This window comes from Haemaphysalis longicornis, unplaced genomic scaffold (assembly GCF_048455015.1).
Source record: "Haemaphysalis longicornis isolate Haplotype H1 unplaced genomic scaffold, Haemaphysalis longicornis Haplotype H1 scaffold_2, whole genome shotgun sequence".
Classification (NCBI taxonomy): Eukaryota; Metazoa; Arthropoda; class Arachnida; order Ixodida; family Ixodidae; genus Haemaphysalis; species Haemaphysalis longicornis.
The window spans coordinates 131848635-131866704 of record NW_027526295.1 but is presented as its reverse complement, the minus strand read 5'-3'; positions in this window follow the sequence as shown (position 1 = coordinate 131866704).

The window sequence follows — 18070 nt, the reverse complement described above, 5'->3', positions numbered from 1 at the left end:
CCTTGGCGTGGCGAAAAATCACATGTATGCACTTAAAGATAAGCAAGGCAATGTCATCACAAATAGGGATAAAATAGTCACAGTGGCCGAGGAGTTCTACAGGGATCTGCACAGTAGCCGGGACATCCAGGATAATGCCCAACGAGACAGTAGCTCAGAGGAGATAGAAATTCTACCAGTAACGACCGAAGAAGTAAGGAAGGCTTTGAAAGAAATGAAAGGGGGCAAAGCACCTGGTGAGGATCAGATAACAACAGACCTCTTGAAGGATGGCGGAGAAATTGCACTTGAAAAACTGGCAAACCTGTATACGCAATGCCTAATGACCGCAATGGTACCGGAATCTTGGAAGAACGCGAACATCATTCTAATCCATAAGAAAGGCGACATGAAGGACTTGAAAAATTACAGGCCGATCAGCTTACTGTCAGTCGTCTAAAAGGTATTTACCAAGGTAATCGCTAACCGAATCTCTGCAACCTTATATTTCAGTCAGCCTAAAGAACAAGCAGGGTTCCGTAAAGGTTATTCAACAATGGACCATATTCACACGATCAATCAGGTGATAGAAAAGTGCGCTGAGTATACCGAACCCCTATATATAGCCTTCATAGATTATGAGAAAGCATTTGACTCGGTCGAAACCCTAGCAGTCATTCACGCATTACGGAACCAGGGGGTAGATGAGCATTATGTAAGAATACTAGAGGATATCTACAATGGGTCCACAGCTACCATCATCCTCCATAAGGAGAGCAGTAAAATACCTATAAGGATGGGTATCAGACAAGGAGACACAATCTCTCCAATGTAATTCACAGCATGTTTACAAGAAGTATTCAGAACGTTGGATTGGGAACAGGTGGGAGTAAGGGTTAATGGAGAATACCTTAGTCACCTCAGATTTGCTGATGACATTGCCTTACTAAGTAACTCGGGGGACGAATTGCAAAGAATGCTTTCCGCACTGGACGAACAGAGTAGAACCATGGGCCTGAAAAGTAATATGCAGAAAACTAAACTAATGATCAATAACCTCGGGAAAGCACAGCGGTTTGAGATAGGTGGCGAGGCAGTGGAAGTGGTAAGCGAATATATCCACTTAGGCCAGTTGTGACCCCAGACCCCAACCATGAGGCAGAGATCATTAGAAGGATCATAATGGGGTGGGGTGCATATGGCAGGCATTCTCATATAATGTATAGCAGCCTACCATTGTCGCTGAAGAAGAAAGTGTATGACAGCTGCATTTTACCGGTACTCACCTACGGGGCAGAAACTTGGAGGCTCACTAAGAGGGTTCAACTTAAATTGAGAACGACACAGCGGGCAATGGAGCGTAAAATGATAGGTGTAACATTAAGGGACAAGAAGAGAGCGGAGTGGGTCAGGGAACAAACACGTGTTAAGGACATATTAGTAGAGATTAAGAAGAAGAAATGGACGTGGGCAGGGCATGTAATGCGAAGGCAAGATAACCGCCGGTCATTAAGGGTAACAGAGTGGATCCCTAAAGAAGGCAAGCGCTGCAGGGGGTGGCAGAAAGTTAGATGGGCAGTTGAGATTCAGAAGTTTGCGTGGATAAATTGGTCACAGTTGGCACAGGACCGAGGTAATTGGAGAATAATGGGAGAGGCCTTTGCCCTGCAGTGGGCGTAGATAGTCTTATGATGATGATGATGATGATGATGATGATCTCATTCTCGGGGCTGTGTCCCTCCCTCCCTTGTCGTTGTCATTGTCCGCCGTCCGCACACCCACTGCGCACGCCTGGCCAGGCACCGCTGATGATAATTGGGGCAGGATGCCCCTAGTGATTGGCCAACCAAAGAATCCATCACGAGATAGCTTCGCGCTCAACCACCGTCGTCATCTTCCCGTAGGGGAACCCATAGTGCCACACGCCCACTGCGCATGCCTGGCCAGGCACAGCTCATGATGATTGTGGCAGGATTGCCCTAGGGATTGGTCAACCAAAGAATCCATCACAAGATACCTTCGCGTTCAACCAACGTCATCATTTTCCCGTGGGGGAACCCTGAGTACCACACCCCCACTGCGAATGCCTGGCCAGGCACCGCTGATGATTGTGGCAGGATGCCCCCAGGATTGGCCAACCAAAGAATCCATCACGAGATAGCTTTCAACCACCATCGTCAACCACCGTCGTCATCTTCCCGTAGCAAAACCCTGAGTAGTATGCGAGGCATTCCTCCTCTCCTCCCCGGCATTCGTCCTCTCCTCTCCGAAGCTCCTCGCCTCTCCGGGATCGTGCAACAAATGACAACACCTGCGGCTCCACGCGCGATAATGCGATGCAGCTTAGGGTTCGAGACGCGACGGTAGCCGCTGCATACTCTGCTGGGGGCGCCACTGTAGCTCCATGGTTTAAATGACGCGCGCGCGCGCTCCGCTACCCTCATTCTCCTATCGCAACGCCGCAATCGAACTGAAAACTAATGGGAACTTGAGCCGACCCCACGGCTGATTCGCATACTACTCAGGGTTCCCCTACGGGAAGATGGTGAAGTTCTTTGGCTTCTCAAAATCTCGGTGGGCCAATTATCTCCATTTACGCTTTTATAACGACTACAGGCGTAACTTTCCCGAAATCTGCAATATTGTGTAAATGCCATGCCTTGTACGTTTTGCCATTCACGTAATTTTTTTTTAATTTTTTTCTTCTTTAGTATTTCATAATTTCGTTCGACCAATCATCATTATTTACGCTATTATAAAGATTACATTTAGAACATTCACGAAACCTGCGTTATTGTGCAAATCCAGGGCGTTATTATTCTATTTTGGTTATTTGTTAGTTTCTCGAAATTTCTTCCGACCAATTATTTCCATTTACGTTACTACGACAATTACATTTAGAACTTTCGCGAAATCTGCATTATTGTGGGAAATGGCATGGGTTACATGGCTCGTCACTTTCAGCAATTTTTTATATTTTTCTTATTTTTAGTTTTTCATAACTCCGGGAGACCAGTTATCTCCATTTGCGCCATCATGGTGATCAGTACAGGTGGAACTTCCGCGATATCTGCATTTTTGAGGAAATGCAGGGCGTTACACGGTCCTGACTGCGGGGTTACAAAAAATGTACCGAAGCGAAAGGGGTGCGTAACAAAAACGTTGTAGTCTGACAATGCCCTAACGGATCACGGAGGTAACATACGGCACATCGCAGAACCCGTGGACGTTCCTTCGCATAACGATGTGTGGTATGCCTTAGACGTCAACCACATCAGCTATTCTTCACGACGCGTGAGAATGCCTGTTATTTAAGGTAGGAGAGGCGTATCGATAGTATGATTCTCGTGACCATCACTAGCATTAGCATATAAATCAATTAGGGCAAACAGCAAATTAATGCTACTTGAATTAAAGGAGAGGGTCATACTGAGGTTGTCTTGCACAGTGTCTTGCGCTTTCACTCCGCCTAACCATTGATTTTCACGCCCTTCCCATCTTTTTTATTACTCCCTATATTGTCAAACAATGCACGCCGAATATCAAGAACTATACATAGACCGTTCCAACGAGGGCGCCGCCATCTTGCGTGCGCAGTGCCGTCTGGTAGCTGGCCAATTTGCTGGCTTGGGCGTTTGCTCCGCGACGCATGAGCACCAGCGGCGTCTCGGTGAATTTTTTTAGATGCGACGCATCTCTTGCTCGCGTGTATGTCCCTCCGGCGTCGTTGTCGTGGCGTTGTCCGCATGCTCACTGCACATGTGCAACTCTCCTCCGTTGTTCTCTCCGACAGCTGTACGCAACACTCTCACTCCGTCTCATTATCATAACAACAGCTGCGCGTGTGCGCTTCGCTGCTCTGGGTGCGCGCATGCGTGCGCATGCGCGCGACACCCCCCCCCCCCCCCCCCGGCTCCTCTCCTTTCAAAAGCGGGAATATAAGTGGGGGAGCGCACGGCGCCGGATCAGTTCATCGCTCGCTCTCGCACTTGACTTGACTTTGATGACGATACCTCCGTGCAAGATCTTTCGATGAAGACGTGATGGATACGACAGTCCCTTCAGCGAGTGGACTGACGCAATCCAATACCAGCGTCAGTCCAAACGCTCCCCCCTGATGCGTCGCATCACATCAGGGTTCCCTCGCGGGAAGATGGGCGTAATTTTTTTTACCGCGTTGTACGTTCTTATCCGTACTATACTTTAAAAGGAAAGTTGTTGAATACGATGAGTTTGAGTTATCTGGCTTAAATTGGCGGGTTTTTGGGCCGCGGTGGAGCTGAAAGTCGCCTCGGATAGCGTGGTCCGCGCTGCGTAAACGATGCCTTGTCGAACATATGTTAGCAATATTTCGTCCCTTTCTTTTTTTGTTTACGTGTGTGGGCCCGGGATCGCATATAAATGGTATTTTGATCGTTTTACTGCAAAAACTGATGTGTGTCAACACGATCTAACCGTGATACGCTGGGCACAAATGGGCAACAAGCGGAAGCACGTGTCAGTGTAACAGACTTCTGGCTTCATATCCCTGCAGGGTGTAATACAGGTAAGTTAGGGTGAACTTAGTAAGTATTTGGCATATTATATAGTTTGTATTGAATCTCATCGATATAGCAACACCTCACCCTCAGCCACCACTGCCGCCAAGTATAAACAAAACTTCCTCTCTCTAGAATTACAAGCTTCTCTGCCGCACAATTTAGCCCTGCAGCTAATGTACAATCTAAATAAAATAGGCAACACGGCACCTGTAGAGCGTTATATAAGGACTTTTTAAGCGCCCGCCATTGGGCAACGAGACAATCGTTCGCTTTAGCGTTGCTTAGTTTGATGTTGCCGACAAAGAGACATCACATTTGTGTAATAGACGGAACTGTTGGCTGGAGTGAGTGAACAACTTTATTTTCCCTGAGTCGGGGATGGGGGAAGAAGGGAGGCGGAATCCCCTTCAATAACCCCCTTCCCCCATCCGCTCAGATTGGCTGGAGAATATTACATCTTAGGGAGTCACTGTGAAAATCGCCAATGCCAGCCCATGTAATACTTGCAGCTGGGTACGCCGCAGTGGGACCGCAGCAACGGCGGAGATGGAACTAATACCATCTGCGGCAAAGGCAAGTTTGAGTGAACAATTTTAGTTTGGAAAGAAGGTAGAAGAATTTCCTGCCACTACTTCAAAGTAGGTGTACAGAAAGAGCTCAGCAGAAGGAAATTTCCAAAAATCCTAACGTGCCCAACTCCCAACCTCCTAGTTTGGCTCATTTATTAGCAGTATTTCATTAAAATAATGCGTGAATGATTGGTGAACCCGCACGCGCGATGTCTACAATGTGTAGTCAAGGCAAATGAGCAGCCGCGGCAGGTCCGCCGTGAGGGGCAAAGGCGATCCGCGCGCCGCGACCGCTGAGTGCGAGAGTACGTTTCCCCCTCGCCTGGTGGAACGGTCTTATAGGCATACGAAACGAGAAACAACGATGCTAAAGTGTGGTTCTGGGCAGGCTATTTAAATGGGCCGCTGAGGAGACAGCCGCTTTCAGCCGTCAAGCCGCATTAAGTACTGTTCAGAAATCGCCACCGAACCCATTTCGCACGGCCAGGGGCCAAGAAAAAGTATAATTTAGAATTGTACCACTGTTCTGTTGCGGTGTGCCCCGCGAAAACGGGAGTGAGACGTGTGTAGAACAGCTCCTACCATTGTTGCCGGCGGTGACGCGAAGTTGGAGGTGCTGGGAGGGCTCCTGGGATCGCAGCTGTCGTTCCCTGCGGCTTGTTCGGTGGCCTGCGATTGTGCTCGAGGCCGTTCCGGGACGTCCCGTTTGCGGTGGGCAAGAGGCGATCCTGGATCCCGACTCATTGACAGTAACCTGCTGGGAGGAGACCCCCAGCTCCTTGGGGTTTCGCCTGCCGTCATGCGCCCGTCTTCCAAGGAACCTACGGGTGACGAGGGGCCTAGTCTCGGATGGGAGCTTGGGGAAGCTGCCATGCTGCGGATGGCTGCTCTTCTTCTGCCGATTTCTCGCGCTTTGTGAGCCGCGCGCTAATTACAATGATGATGATGGCGAAGCAAATGCGTGCAATGTGTGCGTAGCTATGGAACCAGACGTGGAGATTTACTCAGAAATTTACCCAGAAAATGCGGAGATTTATCCAGATTCAGTCCACATTTTTCTTCCGCATCTTCTCCAGCCACCTATTTTCTTAGGTGTACGTAACCGCTCGTCATATTTCTACGCGCAAGCTCTGCAACGCTGCTTACCTAGGACTCTAGAAAAAACGCCCACTCTTCAGTGCTAATACCGCCGGCTGTCCACGTATTTTGATACGATAAAGTAACAGCCGTCAACAATCATTCAGCCCTGACAACTGTGGAATAGTGAGGATTTGTAAAGAAGTATAATACATTTGTGTAAAGTCCAGGAAGAGCAAGGATATTTTTCCATTGTTTGTAGACACTGACTGCACTAAAACAAGCATGAAATCAAGGGTTTGACGGAGAACCCTGGTCGGGAGGGTACATTTCAGAGAGAAAGACGGCACCGACCAAGTAACGAAAAAGAAAAACTTAAAAGACGTTTCGGCCCCCGCACGGGAGCCTTCTTCACAATGAATTTTATTGCAGACAAAAACGGATTTAGGTAGGCTTTAAAACATGACCTAGACAGCGTGCATACATTGAGGACAAGGTTCCGATGTTGCGATTAAGGGTGTTAATCGCAACATTAGGCAGTATGTGTCGCTCACCAGTCGCATTCGTGCATTCGAATGCCACCGAAAGTTTAAGGCCGTGTCTAGAGTGCCGTCCGACGGTATTATAAGCACTCCACTATATCGACGTCCACCGGCGTTTTTTAACAAAATTGCCGTGGCTGGCACTACATCACTCTAGATAACGCAAAGCTAGCCAACCTAACCTAAACACAGCATAAAATGACCTAATGCACACAAAGAAAGCATTTAAAACACCCAAACTAACCTAAGCCATGAAAATTATTGTTGAAGGTAAAGATGAAAAAAAATTCCCCGCATTTCCCCGAGGGGAAGAATGTGAAGGTGCGAATGCACGAGTTGAATTTGCGCGGTTCGGTAATGTTCGCGAAAGAGAGATCACACACACACACAACTACAAAGAAAGAAAGATGCATTTATTCACAGACACCTATTTGTGTTGTCGTTGTACTTGATTGCTAGGGCGGATCTCAGCTTTGAAATTTCGTGTCAGTACTCCTTTAAGCGGATGCATTAGCCCTTCTCACGCCCGATTCTTGGCCAATCCCCCACGTGGGTATGTGCCATGTCAGCGGCCAGGCAGCGCGCGCCCATCTCCCCCCGTTGCCAAGGAAGACGAGGAGCGCGCGCACCCGCAGCTGTTGCAATGCGGACGGCGGCGGACGCTTCAGGCTCGCTTAAGAAGTGCATTCGCACTTAAAAAAAACAATTGAGGCCCAAGCCCGTCTCGAACCACCGTCCTTGAGATTAAAAGGTAAGGCGGACCCTCTACACTACAACGACAGACACTTTGGCTGGTGCTAGGTTAGTCTTAAATATTCGAATGTCGTCGGACGTCACTGTAGCCATGCCTGTAGCGGTCAGCTATAGTGCCGTCGGACGGCACTCTAGACACTGGGGAAGTTTAACATGTCCTGCAAAGCCCTTCACCTGATTCCTCGATCCTTGCATCTCCTCCGGCCGGTCGCAACAAAGTTTGGCTTCAGCGTGGTGGCCAAGGCGGGACGTCAACTACTACAGGCGAGAATAGTGGACTGCAAGGGAAAAAAAGAAAAAATACGGAGCCTAAAAAATCACGCCCACTTCGCGCAACGCGGCTTGGAGTACAAGTGCCCGGACGAATTCGCTGGCATACAGCCGCACGCCAACTACAAGGCGCGTCTCCATGCTCGTGAATGTGAACTTTCGCACCGGAACAAGCTTGATCGCCTCGTGCCAGCCCAGACTGGAGCCCGGCAAGACTATGCAAGGACAACTGTGTGCAACCTGACGTCTTACAGCCCTACTGCCGCCGAGATGAATGTTCTGGGACTTCGGATGAACTTCAACTCCACCCCTGAATCGGATATTAAGAAGATCGTTTGTGCCGCAGGAAATGCCGTCAGCCATGTGGATGTGGCCCAACGGGACGAGGCTCGTACCCGCGTTGTGAACGTGCTATGGAAGCTCCGCCCCCACTCGTCCACACCCGCTCTTACTTCATAGTAGTGGAAGGCTGTGAAGCGCCTACGCGAAAATGCTGACATTGCAATTTTTCCTGTGGACAAGGGTAACGCAACGGTATTGCTTGACACGACGGCGTACATTGAGAAGATGGAAAGCCTTTTAAAAGATAGTGCACGTACAGGTGCCTCAAAAAGTAAACGGAGCACGATTTCGAGATTTTGAGGGGATTTCTTCGCCGTGTGCCTAGCCAGCAATCACTAAGTGATTTTCCAAGAAATTCATTTTAAAATAAAATCGGACGGCGCATATTCTATTTATGCTGGCGGCAGCATAGAAGAGAAATTAGTCTAATTTCACGAAGCCGTGCTCCGTTTACTTTTTGGGGCACCTGTACGCTCGCATTGACAAGGACCCAACCACTAAGGTCCAACAAGAGCTACAGAAGCTGCTTGCCGACGTTTTCCATACTGTTGACCCGAAGCATAAAGCCTTCATTACCGACTACTGTGCCACAACGAATATGCCCCGGCCTTGTACGGCCTGCCAAAAATCTACAAACCTGGAGTTCCCATGCGTCCCATCGTCGACATAACGCGTTCCCCACTTCACCAGCTGTCCGGCTACCTTCACCAGCTGCTTGCACCGCTAGTCGGCACCGGCCCTACCCATGTCCAAAATTCGTCTAACTTCATTGAAAAGGTACGCCACATCAGTCTCGATGACTCTGACATTAGGGTCTCCTTCGACGTAAATTTCTTGTTCACGTGCGTACCCACTGACTTAGCTGTGAAGGTGTGCCAAGATGCTCTTAGCCAGGACCCTTTTCTACCGGAGAGGTGCCCAAATGAATTGCCCGACCTGGCCAGACTTTTAGAGTTCTGCCTAGCGAACACTTATTTTACGTTTGGACAAGTGCACTACCGACCAGTTCGCGGTAGTGCGATGGATGCGTCGGTGTCTGTGACGGCTGTGAACCTGACAATGCAGTCACTCGAATGCTGTAAACTGGCCTCCTTTGTTCCAGCAGCTTAAGTTTTCCTTCGTTATGTACATGACTGTTTTTGCATAATTTGTAGAGACGTGCTACCCCAGTTTACAAGCCACCTAAACTACATGAATGCCGCCATACAGTTCACTGTTGAAGAGATCAATGGGCAAGTCCCTTTCGAGACGTGCTTGTCATACGCGCCGGACCGGACCTCGAATTTGACGTATACCGGAGGAGCAGCCACACTGGTAGTTTTCGCCACTTCATATCCGTTCAACCAGCCTCGCACAAGTGCTCTATGGTGTCTTCACTGATCCGACGAAGCCATACTGTTTGCACAAAGCCAGAAGACGTCGCGAACGACATTAAGAGAGTTCGTCAGGACCTGTCGGGCTGCGGATACTCTGACGCCTTTGTTTCATCCGTGGAAAGAAGGATGGCTCTGCAGACTACGCCCAGTGCCGGTAAAAAGAAGTGGGCTGCCATTCCTTATATCCCTGGCACAAGCGAAGCACTGGCTCGTGTTGTGCGCAGTTGTGATGTGCACGTGGCACACGTGCCATCGAAGAGGCTGTGACACACACTGACCCACGTAAAGGATAAGCTTCCTAAAGAGGAGGAGCGGAAGGAGGATAAACTTTATTGGAAGCATCGTAATGTGGTGTGGGGCCCTCAGTCCAGGACTCCATTGGAGACCCCTGCCCTTTCCATTAGCCTAAGCTGGGAATCGAGACCGGAGCTGGAGAGCTCCTTCTCCCACTGCTCACGGGAAGGGTGCGCGATTTTTGCAATTTTGCGGTTTGCCGAACACTCCCATACCATATGGTACAGGGTGCCTGGGGAAGCGCAAAATTTGCACAGCGGGAACTACTGAGTGGGATGGGGCAAGTGAAGTTTTGACGGATGAGGAAACGTATTTGTTTGGAGGAGCCGTAGGCAGTGCTCCTGCTCTTCGGTTAGAGATTCATGACCGGGGGGATAGATCATTCTTTGGCACTTATAGTACCCCGTTACGTCTTGATACGTAACCAAAGGACACACAGTCTCTAACCTACACCCTCGTGTCGCCTGGCGGGATAGATCTCGGGCGATATCGTGGGCGGTCGTGTTGCCCTGGAGGGTTGAGTGGGCTGGCGTCCAAACAATCTTTACTTTTCTTTCGGGTGGCTTTTGCAGCAGGATGTCAACAGTTCCAGAATACAACTCCCTGCATGGAATGTAAGCATCTTACCCGAATTCTGGAACAACAAAATGCTTTAATAGCATCACTCAATGCTCGTATCGATGCACTAGAGCACAACCAATCTACAGCCGACGAAGAACACAAAAAACCTAACCCCCCCGCTCAGACACCCGAACTGCCTAATTGGACGCCGCAGAAACAGACCCAGCCGCCGTCGCCCCCACCGCAGATCGAAGAAATGTTACTAACCTAGCTAAGCAGCTTGCTTCCATAAACCAAGACCTCCAGAATATTCGGCAAGAAAACCAGAAACTACAAGATATTCAGTCCCTTCGCACGGAGTATCACACATTCAGGCAGGAAGCAACCTCTGTGAGCACTTCACCCACTTCCCTCGACCACAGCAATGACTTCGGCCCCAGCCGACAAGACAGAACTTCAAAAGGCTCTTCAAGGAACCACACCCGTGCCGTCCCATACGCCCGAAACACAGACAACACCTGATCAACCGTAAGCAACCTAATCGCACTTCTACGTCGCTCCTCCAATGGAATTGTAGAGGCCTCAAGCAAAAAGCTGCACCCTTACTGAATTCCTCACCACCTTGATTCTAAACCAGCGGTAATTGCTGTCCAGGAAACGAACAGTCATATGAAACTCCCTGGATACATCGCCTACGGTTCCTCAGACAACTACTCAACGCTCACGCTTATTCGTAGCACTATATCTGCTGTTATCATGTCACCCCACAGAGGGGATGCAATCACGTCCTCACCGAGCTCCTATCTCCATCTCGTAAGAACAAGCTAAGCCTTTACATCATCAATATCTATTGACGCCCAACCCAGAAGGTTCCCGGCATTTTATCAACAATTCATGACGCTATTAATATAGCTGGAACGAAACCACTCCTTATTCTTGGGGATTTTAACGCTGCTCATCCTCAATGGGGTTATCCTTACAAAACGAAACGAGGCACTCTTCTGCCGCAAGCGATTGATGATTTTCGCCTCCTGCTTCTAAACCATCCTGGCTCAACAACACGAATGGGAACCAGCACAGCCAGGGACACTTCGCCAGACCTGTCTTTATTACCTGGCACCCTGGATGTGTTATGGTCATCCACTATCGAGAACCTTGGATCCGACCATGATATTATCGAACTAACAATTCGTAATCTCGATTACAACGTCAAGACAGGAGTCGCCCGTCTCACTAACTGGGATGCGTTCCGCAAGGCCAATTCCTCACGCCCTATAGACCCTAACCAACCTCTATCCGACTGGATCGATGACATTTTTGAAACAGTCAGGGTAAACACAAAATCCATAATCACTTCCTTCCAGACCCCCAGCATGGACGCTAAACTTCTCCACCTCTGGGAGGCCCGTAGGAGCCTCACAAAGTGATGGAAACGGCAAAGACGGAACCGCAAGCTCCGGCTCAGAATTGCAGCGCTTAATAAAGAAGCCACTGAATACGTTATTCACCTATGCAAAGAGAATTGGCTTCAATTATATGACAGCCTCCAGGGTACCCTTACCATTCGCAAACATGGTATTTACTTTGGCGCCTCATTGACCCGCTCTCAAGCAAGAGTGAGACCCAACGCAATATGACCCGGACCCTAAGCTCCTTCAACGGATCTCCCCAAGATCTCATTCAAAAACTCACGGCTAAATATTTTAACATCTCTCGCCACTTCAACCCACCTCCTTATACGGGATCCACGAACAGTGCCTTAGATAAGGACTTTCAACTTTACGAAATGGAAGCACCTTTCTTCGAATGCAATAAAAATAGCGCCCCGTGACAAGAGCAAGCCACTTACCGGCTTCTGGCCAACCTGGACGGCGGCTCGCTGGATCACCTTCTATACCACATCAATTCGCACTGGAGCTCAGGTCACCTCCCTCCCCAGTGGAAGACGGCTGAAATACGATTCATCCCCAAGCCAAATAAGTCCCCTCATCTTGATAACCTAATACCGATCTCTCTGACCTCCTGCGTGGGAAAGTTAGTGCAAAGAATGATACTGAAGCGCCTCCAACCCTTCCTTGAAGAAAAAGGCCTTATACCTGACACCATGTATGGCTTCAGGAAGCATCTCAGCGCACAAGATATTTTCCTTCGAATTAAAGAAGTCCTTGCTCCAGCGACTCGTTGCTCCCCTCGGGCCATTCTTGCCTTGGACTTAAAAGGGGCATTTGATCATGTTTGGCATTCCTCCATTTTATCCAGCCTCAATCAAACAGGCTACGGCCACCGTACGTACTCACACATTACAGATTTTCTTACTCATCGCCAAGCTATTATTCGTGTAGGTGACATGAAATCCCAGCCTATTGCTTTGGGGGACCAGGGCACACCTCAAGGTTCAGTTCTTTCTCCACTCCTTTTCAATCTCGCCCTCCTGGATTTGCCCCAGAAACTTGACGCCATACCTCACATACATCACGCACTTTACGCAGACGACATCACCATATGGACAGACACAGACTCCATGGGAAACATTCAAGACTACCTTCAACAGGCTACCGACGTCGTTCACAACTATGCCTCTTCCGTGGGACTTCAATGCTCCCCCGAAAAATCTGAGCTTGTCATAATCCGTAAACATCTACTTGCTCTACAGAAAGAACCAATCTGCATCCACCTCGACGGCCATACTGTACGGCCTGGCTCCTCCCTTAAAATTTTAGGCCTAACCATCCAGGTCAATACACGCAACAATGAAACTTTATCTAAGCTCTCCAAGGCTTTTAACCAAGTCTCCCACATGCTTCGACGTGTTTCTAACCGCCGCCGTGGCATGAAGGAAAGAGACATGGTCCGACTGGTCCAGTCTCTCCTTATTTCACGTGTCACGTATGTCGCACTGTATCTTATCCTCACCAAAAGTGACGCGGACACCATTGACCGGCTTATACGGAAAGCATTCAAACAAGTACTAAATCTTCCTATGAACACCTCCACGGCCCGTCTTTTACAACTGGGCCTCCACAACACGGTGTCAGAACTTATTGAAGGCCATTTATCTAGTCAACGTCTCCGTCTCACGCAAACACCTGCGGGCTTAGCCCTCCTGAAAAGTCTTCACATCCCATGCCAATCCACTGCCTCTCAGCCCCTCACTCATAACTGGAGAAGTGTTATCCGGGTTCGCCCCTTGCCAAAAAATATGCACCCGGACCTACAACCCGGCCGCCGAAAAGCGCGAAGTCAAGTGCACGAGACCATTTATGGAAAGCGTGCAGATGTCCCTTACACGGACGCGAGCACCTGCCCCAACGGACAGCATCAAGTAGCCGTAGTCATCACCAAGACCGCCCTCGTAGCTTCAGCAACAATCGAGACGTCGTCAACATCGATTGCCGAAGAGTTCGCCATCGCATTAGCCCTCATTCATACGAAGAACCCCGTAATCATCACAAATTCTCAAGCAGCCTGCAGAAGCTTTCTAGCCGGAAGGGTGGCCCGCTCAACGTTAAAACTATTATCTTTGCATCAACCCTGCCGGAAAGTCACCCTCGTTTGTACTCCTGGCCATTCCTCACTGACGGGCAACAACTTTGCTCACCAGCAAGCCTGCGCCCTGTCCCTCCAGGCTACTGAGGATACTGAACCGTCCGTCCCTCTACTGACTTTTCTAGACATCACTCAATATTACCGGTTCGAACGACAGCACTTCCCTCCTCCGCATACTAAACTCTCAAAAGATGAAGAATTCCTACTCCGCCGACTGCAGAGAAATACCTTCCCTCAACCAGTCCGCCTCCATCGCATGTTTCCAACGCAATTCCCGGTCGAATGCAAGTTCTGCTTACAACACGGTACTCTTCCCCACATCATATTAGAGTGCAAGCACAACCCCATCCTCCCCCCTCTTCCATCCCCCCTTCCCACCCCTGAGCTGTGGGAGAACCTGGTGACCAGCAGCGATCTGGACGTCCAGACACTTTTGGCCTCCCGAGCGAAGGCTGCCGGCTCATCGCATGGCTTCCTGGAATAAGGAACCACTCCAACTTCACCGGCTCAATAAAATGTTTTTCGCTCACTCACTCCAAGCCCGTCTTGGAAATTCTACCACAAATGAAGTTTCGGCAAGCCTGTTGCGAGTCCGTAATAACGGTATCCGCATTTGTCTGGGAGATGGTCAGAGCAATGGCTGCTTCCTCTGCCTGGGTAGTGGTTGTGAAAGAAAGACATCCCGGAGTGTTATACGAGGTCCCTTGTCCAAACTGCAACTCTTTGTACGTAGGCGAGACGGACTGCTTTCAAAAGCGCCTAAAACAGCACTGCTATGATGTGAAGAGGAAAAAACTGGCGTCAAATTACCTCGCCGAACGTGCACAGCTGTCGGGCCACGAGATAGACTGGGAAAGTGCACGCATCATCACTACGGAGAAGAATTTGGCCGCAAGATTAAATTTACAATCGCTAATAATACAGACAACGCCTAACACCCTTAATCGCAACATCGGAACCTTGCACCCAATGTATTCATGCTGTCTACGTCATGTTTTAAAGCCTATTTAAGGCCGTTTTTGTTTGCAATAAAATTCATTGTGCACAAGGCTCCCATGCGGGCGCCGAAACGTCTTTTAAGTTTTTATTTTTCGTTACTTGGTCGGTGCCCTCTTTCTCTCTTAAAACAAGCATGCGCAAAAATCCTCGGATGACTTCTTACAACTTATGTGCTTTGAAGGCGAAAGCATGGGAATAATCATTGACTTCTTCACTGCGAAATCGTTATAGGGTTTCTTTTTCTCTATCCTTGCTTTCTGTTTTGGCGCGTGTCTTTTCTGCTACACCGGTACCCTTCTGTTATACTGTGATTGCTTTTGTTTATACGTTCTTGTTTCTTGGTGTTCAGTCACTAATTACGTCACCGAGCATACTGTCACTGCATCCCATAAATGAGGGTTCTGAGCGGTTGGTGCACTTGTTATACTCATACACAATCTCGTTCGGGTGTAGCACCACAAGCTTTATTCGACCACTATTACATCTCCAGATAATAGCTTTGTGAATTTCGAGAAGCGAGCACAGTAGCCCCTGAAAACTCCCGATACATGTGCATTTTCCTGAGTGCGTATGTTTCCTGTTACAATGAACAACAAAATGAACAACAACGAGAAAAACTTTTCTTCAACCGCTGCCAGCATGCGCAGATGGGAAATCGCACGGCATCTGTGGATTGTATTATCTCATCTTGTCCTGCGGTGTCCTTTGTTGCTTTTTGCGAATATTACAAAGTCTGGTAATTATAAAAAAAGTTTCGCAAATAGTTCAGTGGTAGAACTGTTGGCTCCCACTGTGAAACCCGGCTTCAGAGATCTGCTTTTTTTTTTTACCGTCTCCGACGACGACGAAGACGATGATGTTTTTGGTACAACGGTGCCAGCAACAACCGTGGTCAAGGGAATTCCTCTTGTGTATCTCAAACCGGCCACTACTACCACCTTTCTTCTCGTAGAAAGGGCCAATAACTATTTGGGTGCCACGACAGCCTACCGAACCATAATTCTCGCATACCAATCGAAGGTGGTTGCCGATGACAATTCCAGCTGCCGTGAGACGTTCGCGGCGAATTCATCACTCTCATTTTCCTCTGTCATCAGCAAACCAAGTTAGAGTTCTTATATACCCAACCTGGATGGTTGGCCAACGAAGATCACAGCAGCCAGGGGAGGCTAGTGGCGGGTTCCGCAATTGCCTATGGCGCGACGCAACCTAAAATTCCACACACTGCACTTCCCCAACTCAACGAGAAAGGAGGATTGCGGAGTCCCACAACATAAAAAATCTCAGTTGCTCCTGTGAACTATTCTTTCAAACATGTTTTGCAAACTTTTTAAATTTTTCAAACGTTAAAACATTTCAAATGCTATCCTAGCTTTTATTTTTTGTACGTGTTTTTGCCGTTCTAGAGGCACAGCGCACTGAACACGACGCAAAGCAGGACCCGGACACAGCGCTGTGTCCACGTCTCTCCTCTCGCGACTGCTTTCATCTGCTGTTCCTGAAAAACATCAAAATTCAACTAGCTCACCAGTGTACACTGCATAAAACCTGCACCATTTTTACACCGTACCATTTACCAACATAGATTGCACGACTTGGTTATCACCGAATAATGATTCAGCTTTCCAAGGTTTTGAAATTTATAAAATAACTGGTAATTGACCTTTGTTGATATTCTTACAGTGCAAAGGTTTATTTACAGTCATAAATAGAAACAAGAGCGTTGAAGGAGGCCGCCACTGGTCCTGCGGTCAGTACGAGTACGGTTCGTCCTTTACTTCCTTTCCGGCTCCACCCCTTCACATACACCTTGCTTGGGGACTGGGTGCGACCAGTTTGAAAGTCGCCCTGCACGTGACATTTCCTCCTTCGCTGACGACGCCCGGCGGGCTAGTCACAAGGAAGTCACAGGCGAGGGTGGAATGTCTTCAAACGGGTGACGTGGGCGGGTTCAGTTTTGCGGCTTCTCCGTCCAGGGGTCGTTAAGCGAAACATAACGTAGGTGACATCTCTCAACCGGTCGACGACAGCGTATGGACCTGTGTAATGACACAAGAACTTCCTGTGGAGGCCCCTTTTGCGTACACGCGTCCACAACAATAGCATGTCGCCTTTTGCCTACGAAACCGCATGGTGGCTATGGTCGTAAAGCCATTTTGAGCGGCGGTAGGAGGCCAGGGCACGTAAAAGAGCGAGATGACGAGCTTCTTCAGCGAGACACAGCGTACGCGAAACACATGTGCCGTGATTCAACTAGAAGGGCAAAAACTCCCGCCTCCCCTCGCGGGAACCCCTGTGTAGATGCGACGCATAGGCGGAGCGGCGAAGGGACCGCGTTTTATAGCGCGCATAACGTTGAGGGGACTGCGTAAACCGGCCCCAGTCGATGACGACGTTGGCGTACTTGTAAAGCGGCGTGGACTCTAGGTGTTTGAGCCAAGCGTGGATGTTGCTTCGCCGGAGAACGGCACACCGGTTATTTGCGCAGCGCGCCCGAAGGAGAGGAAACCGCGGAAGAGAGAGTACTGCACATGCGCCGGCCCCAGCGCGTCTGCCGCGGCTATGACGCAACGTGCCGCGGCTATGACGCAACACAATCCAACACAATCCACTTTAATCCAATCCAATCCAATCCAAATCCAAGCCAAGCCAAGCCAAGTCAATTCAATCCAATCCAATCCAAGCCAAGCCAATCCAATCCAATCCAATGCCCCTACGGGAAGGCGTCGCCGAGCCGAGCTCCGTCGCCTCTTACATGCGTGTGGTAACATGGTGAAGCAAGCGGAGAGCACATGTTGCTGCCTTGAAGATGAGGACAAGCCGAAGGCAAACTTAACTAGTTTACTGCATGGCGAGGGATGAGCCGAATCGAAACAAGAACAATGTCCCGACGGGCAACGTTACAGTACAGGACTGGAAAAAAGTGACAGCATTGATTCATTGCCCCAACAGGAATGAATTTCTGCGCTTTGGGACTCTTTTTTATACTAAAGCGCTGACGGTCAAACAAGTGTTCCGTCTGGGTTTTGCAAACGGCGCGGCATGGGGCAGACACATACAATGCCTTTTCCAGAGTTCTGAGGGGTCGGTAGTAGTGGCGCACGCTGAGCCCGAGAGAGGGAAAAGAGGAGGTCTCCGCAACGGTGTCCGCGTCCTTCGGGCGTATCTCTACACGTCGCGTTAGTCAACGCCCAAGGATGAATCACGCAAACTGCGGGGCG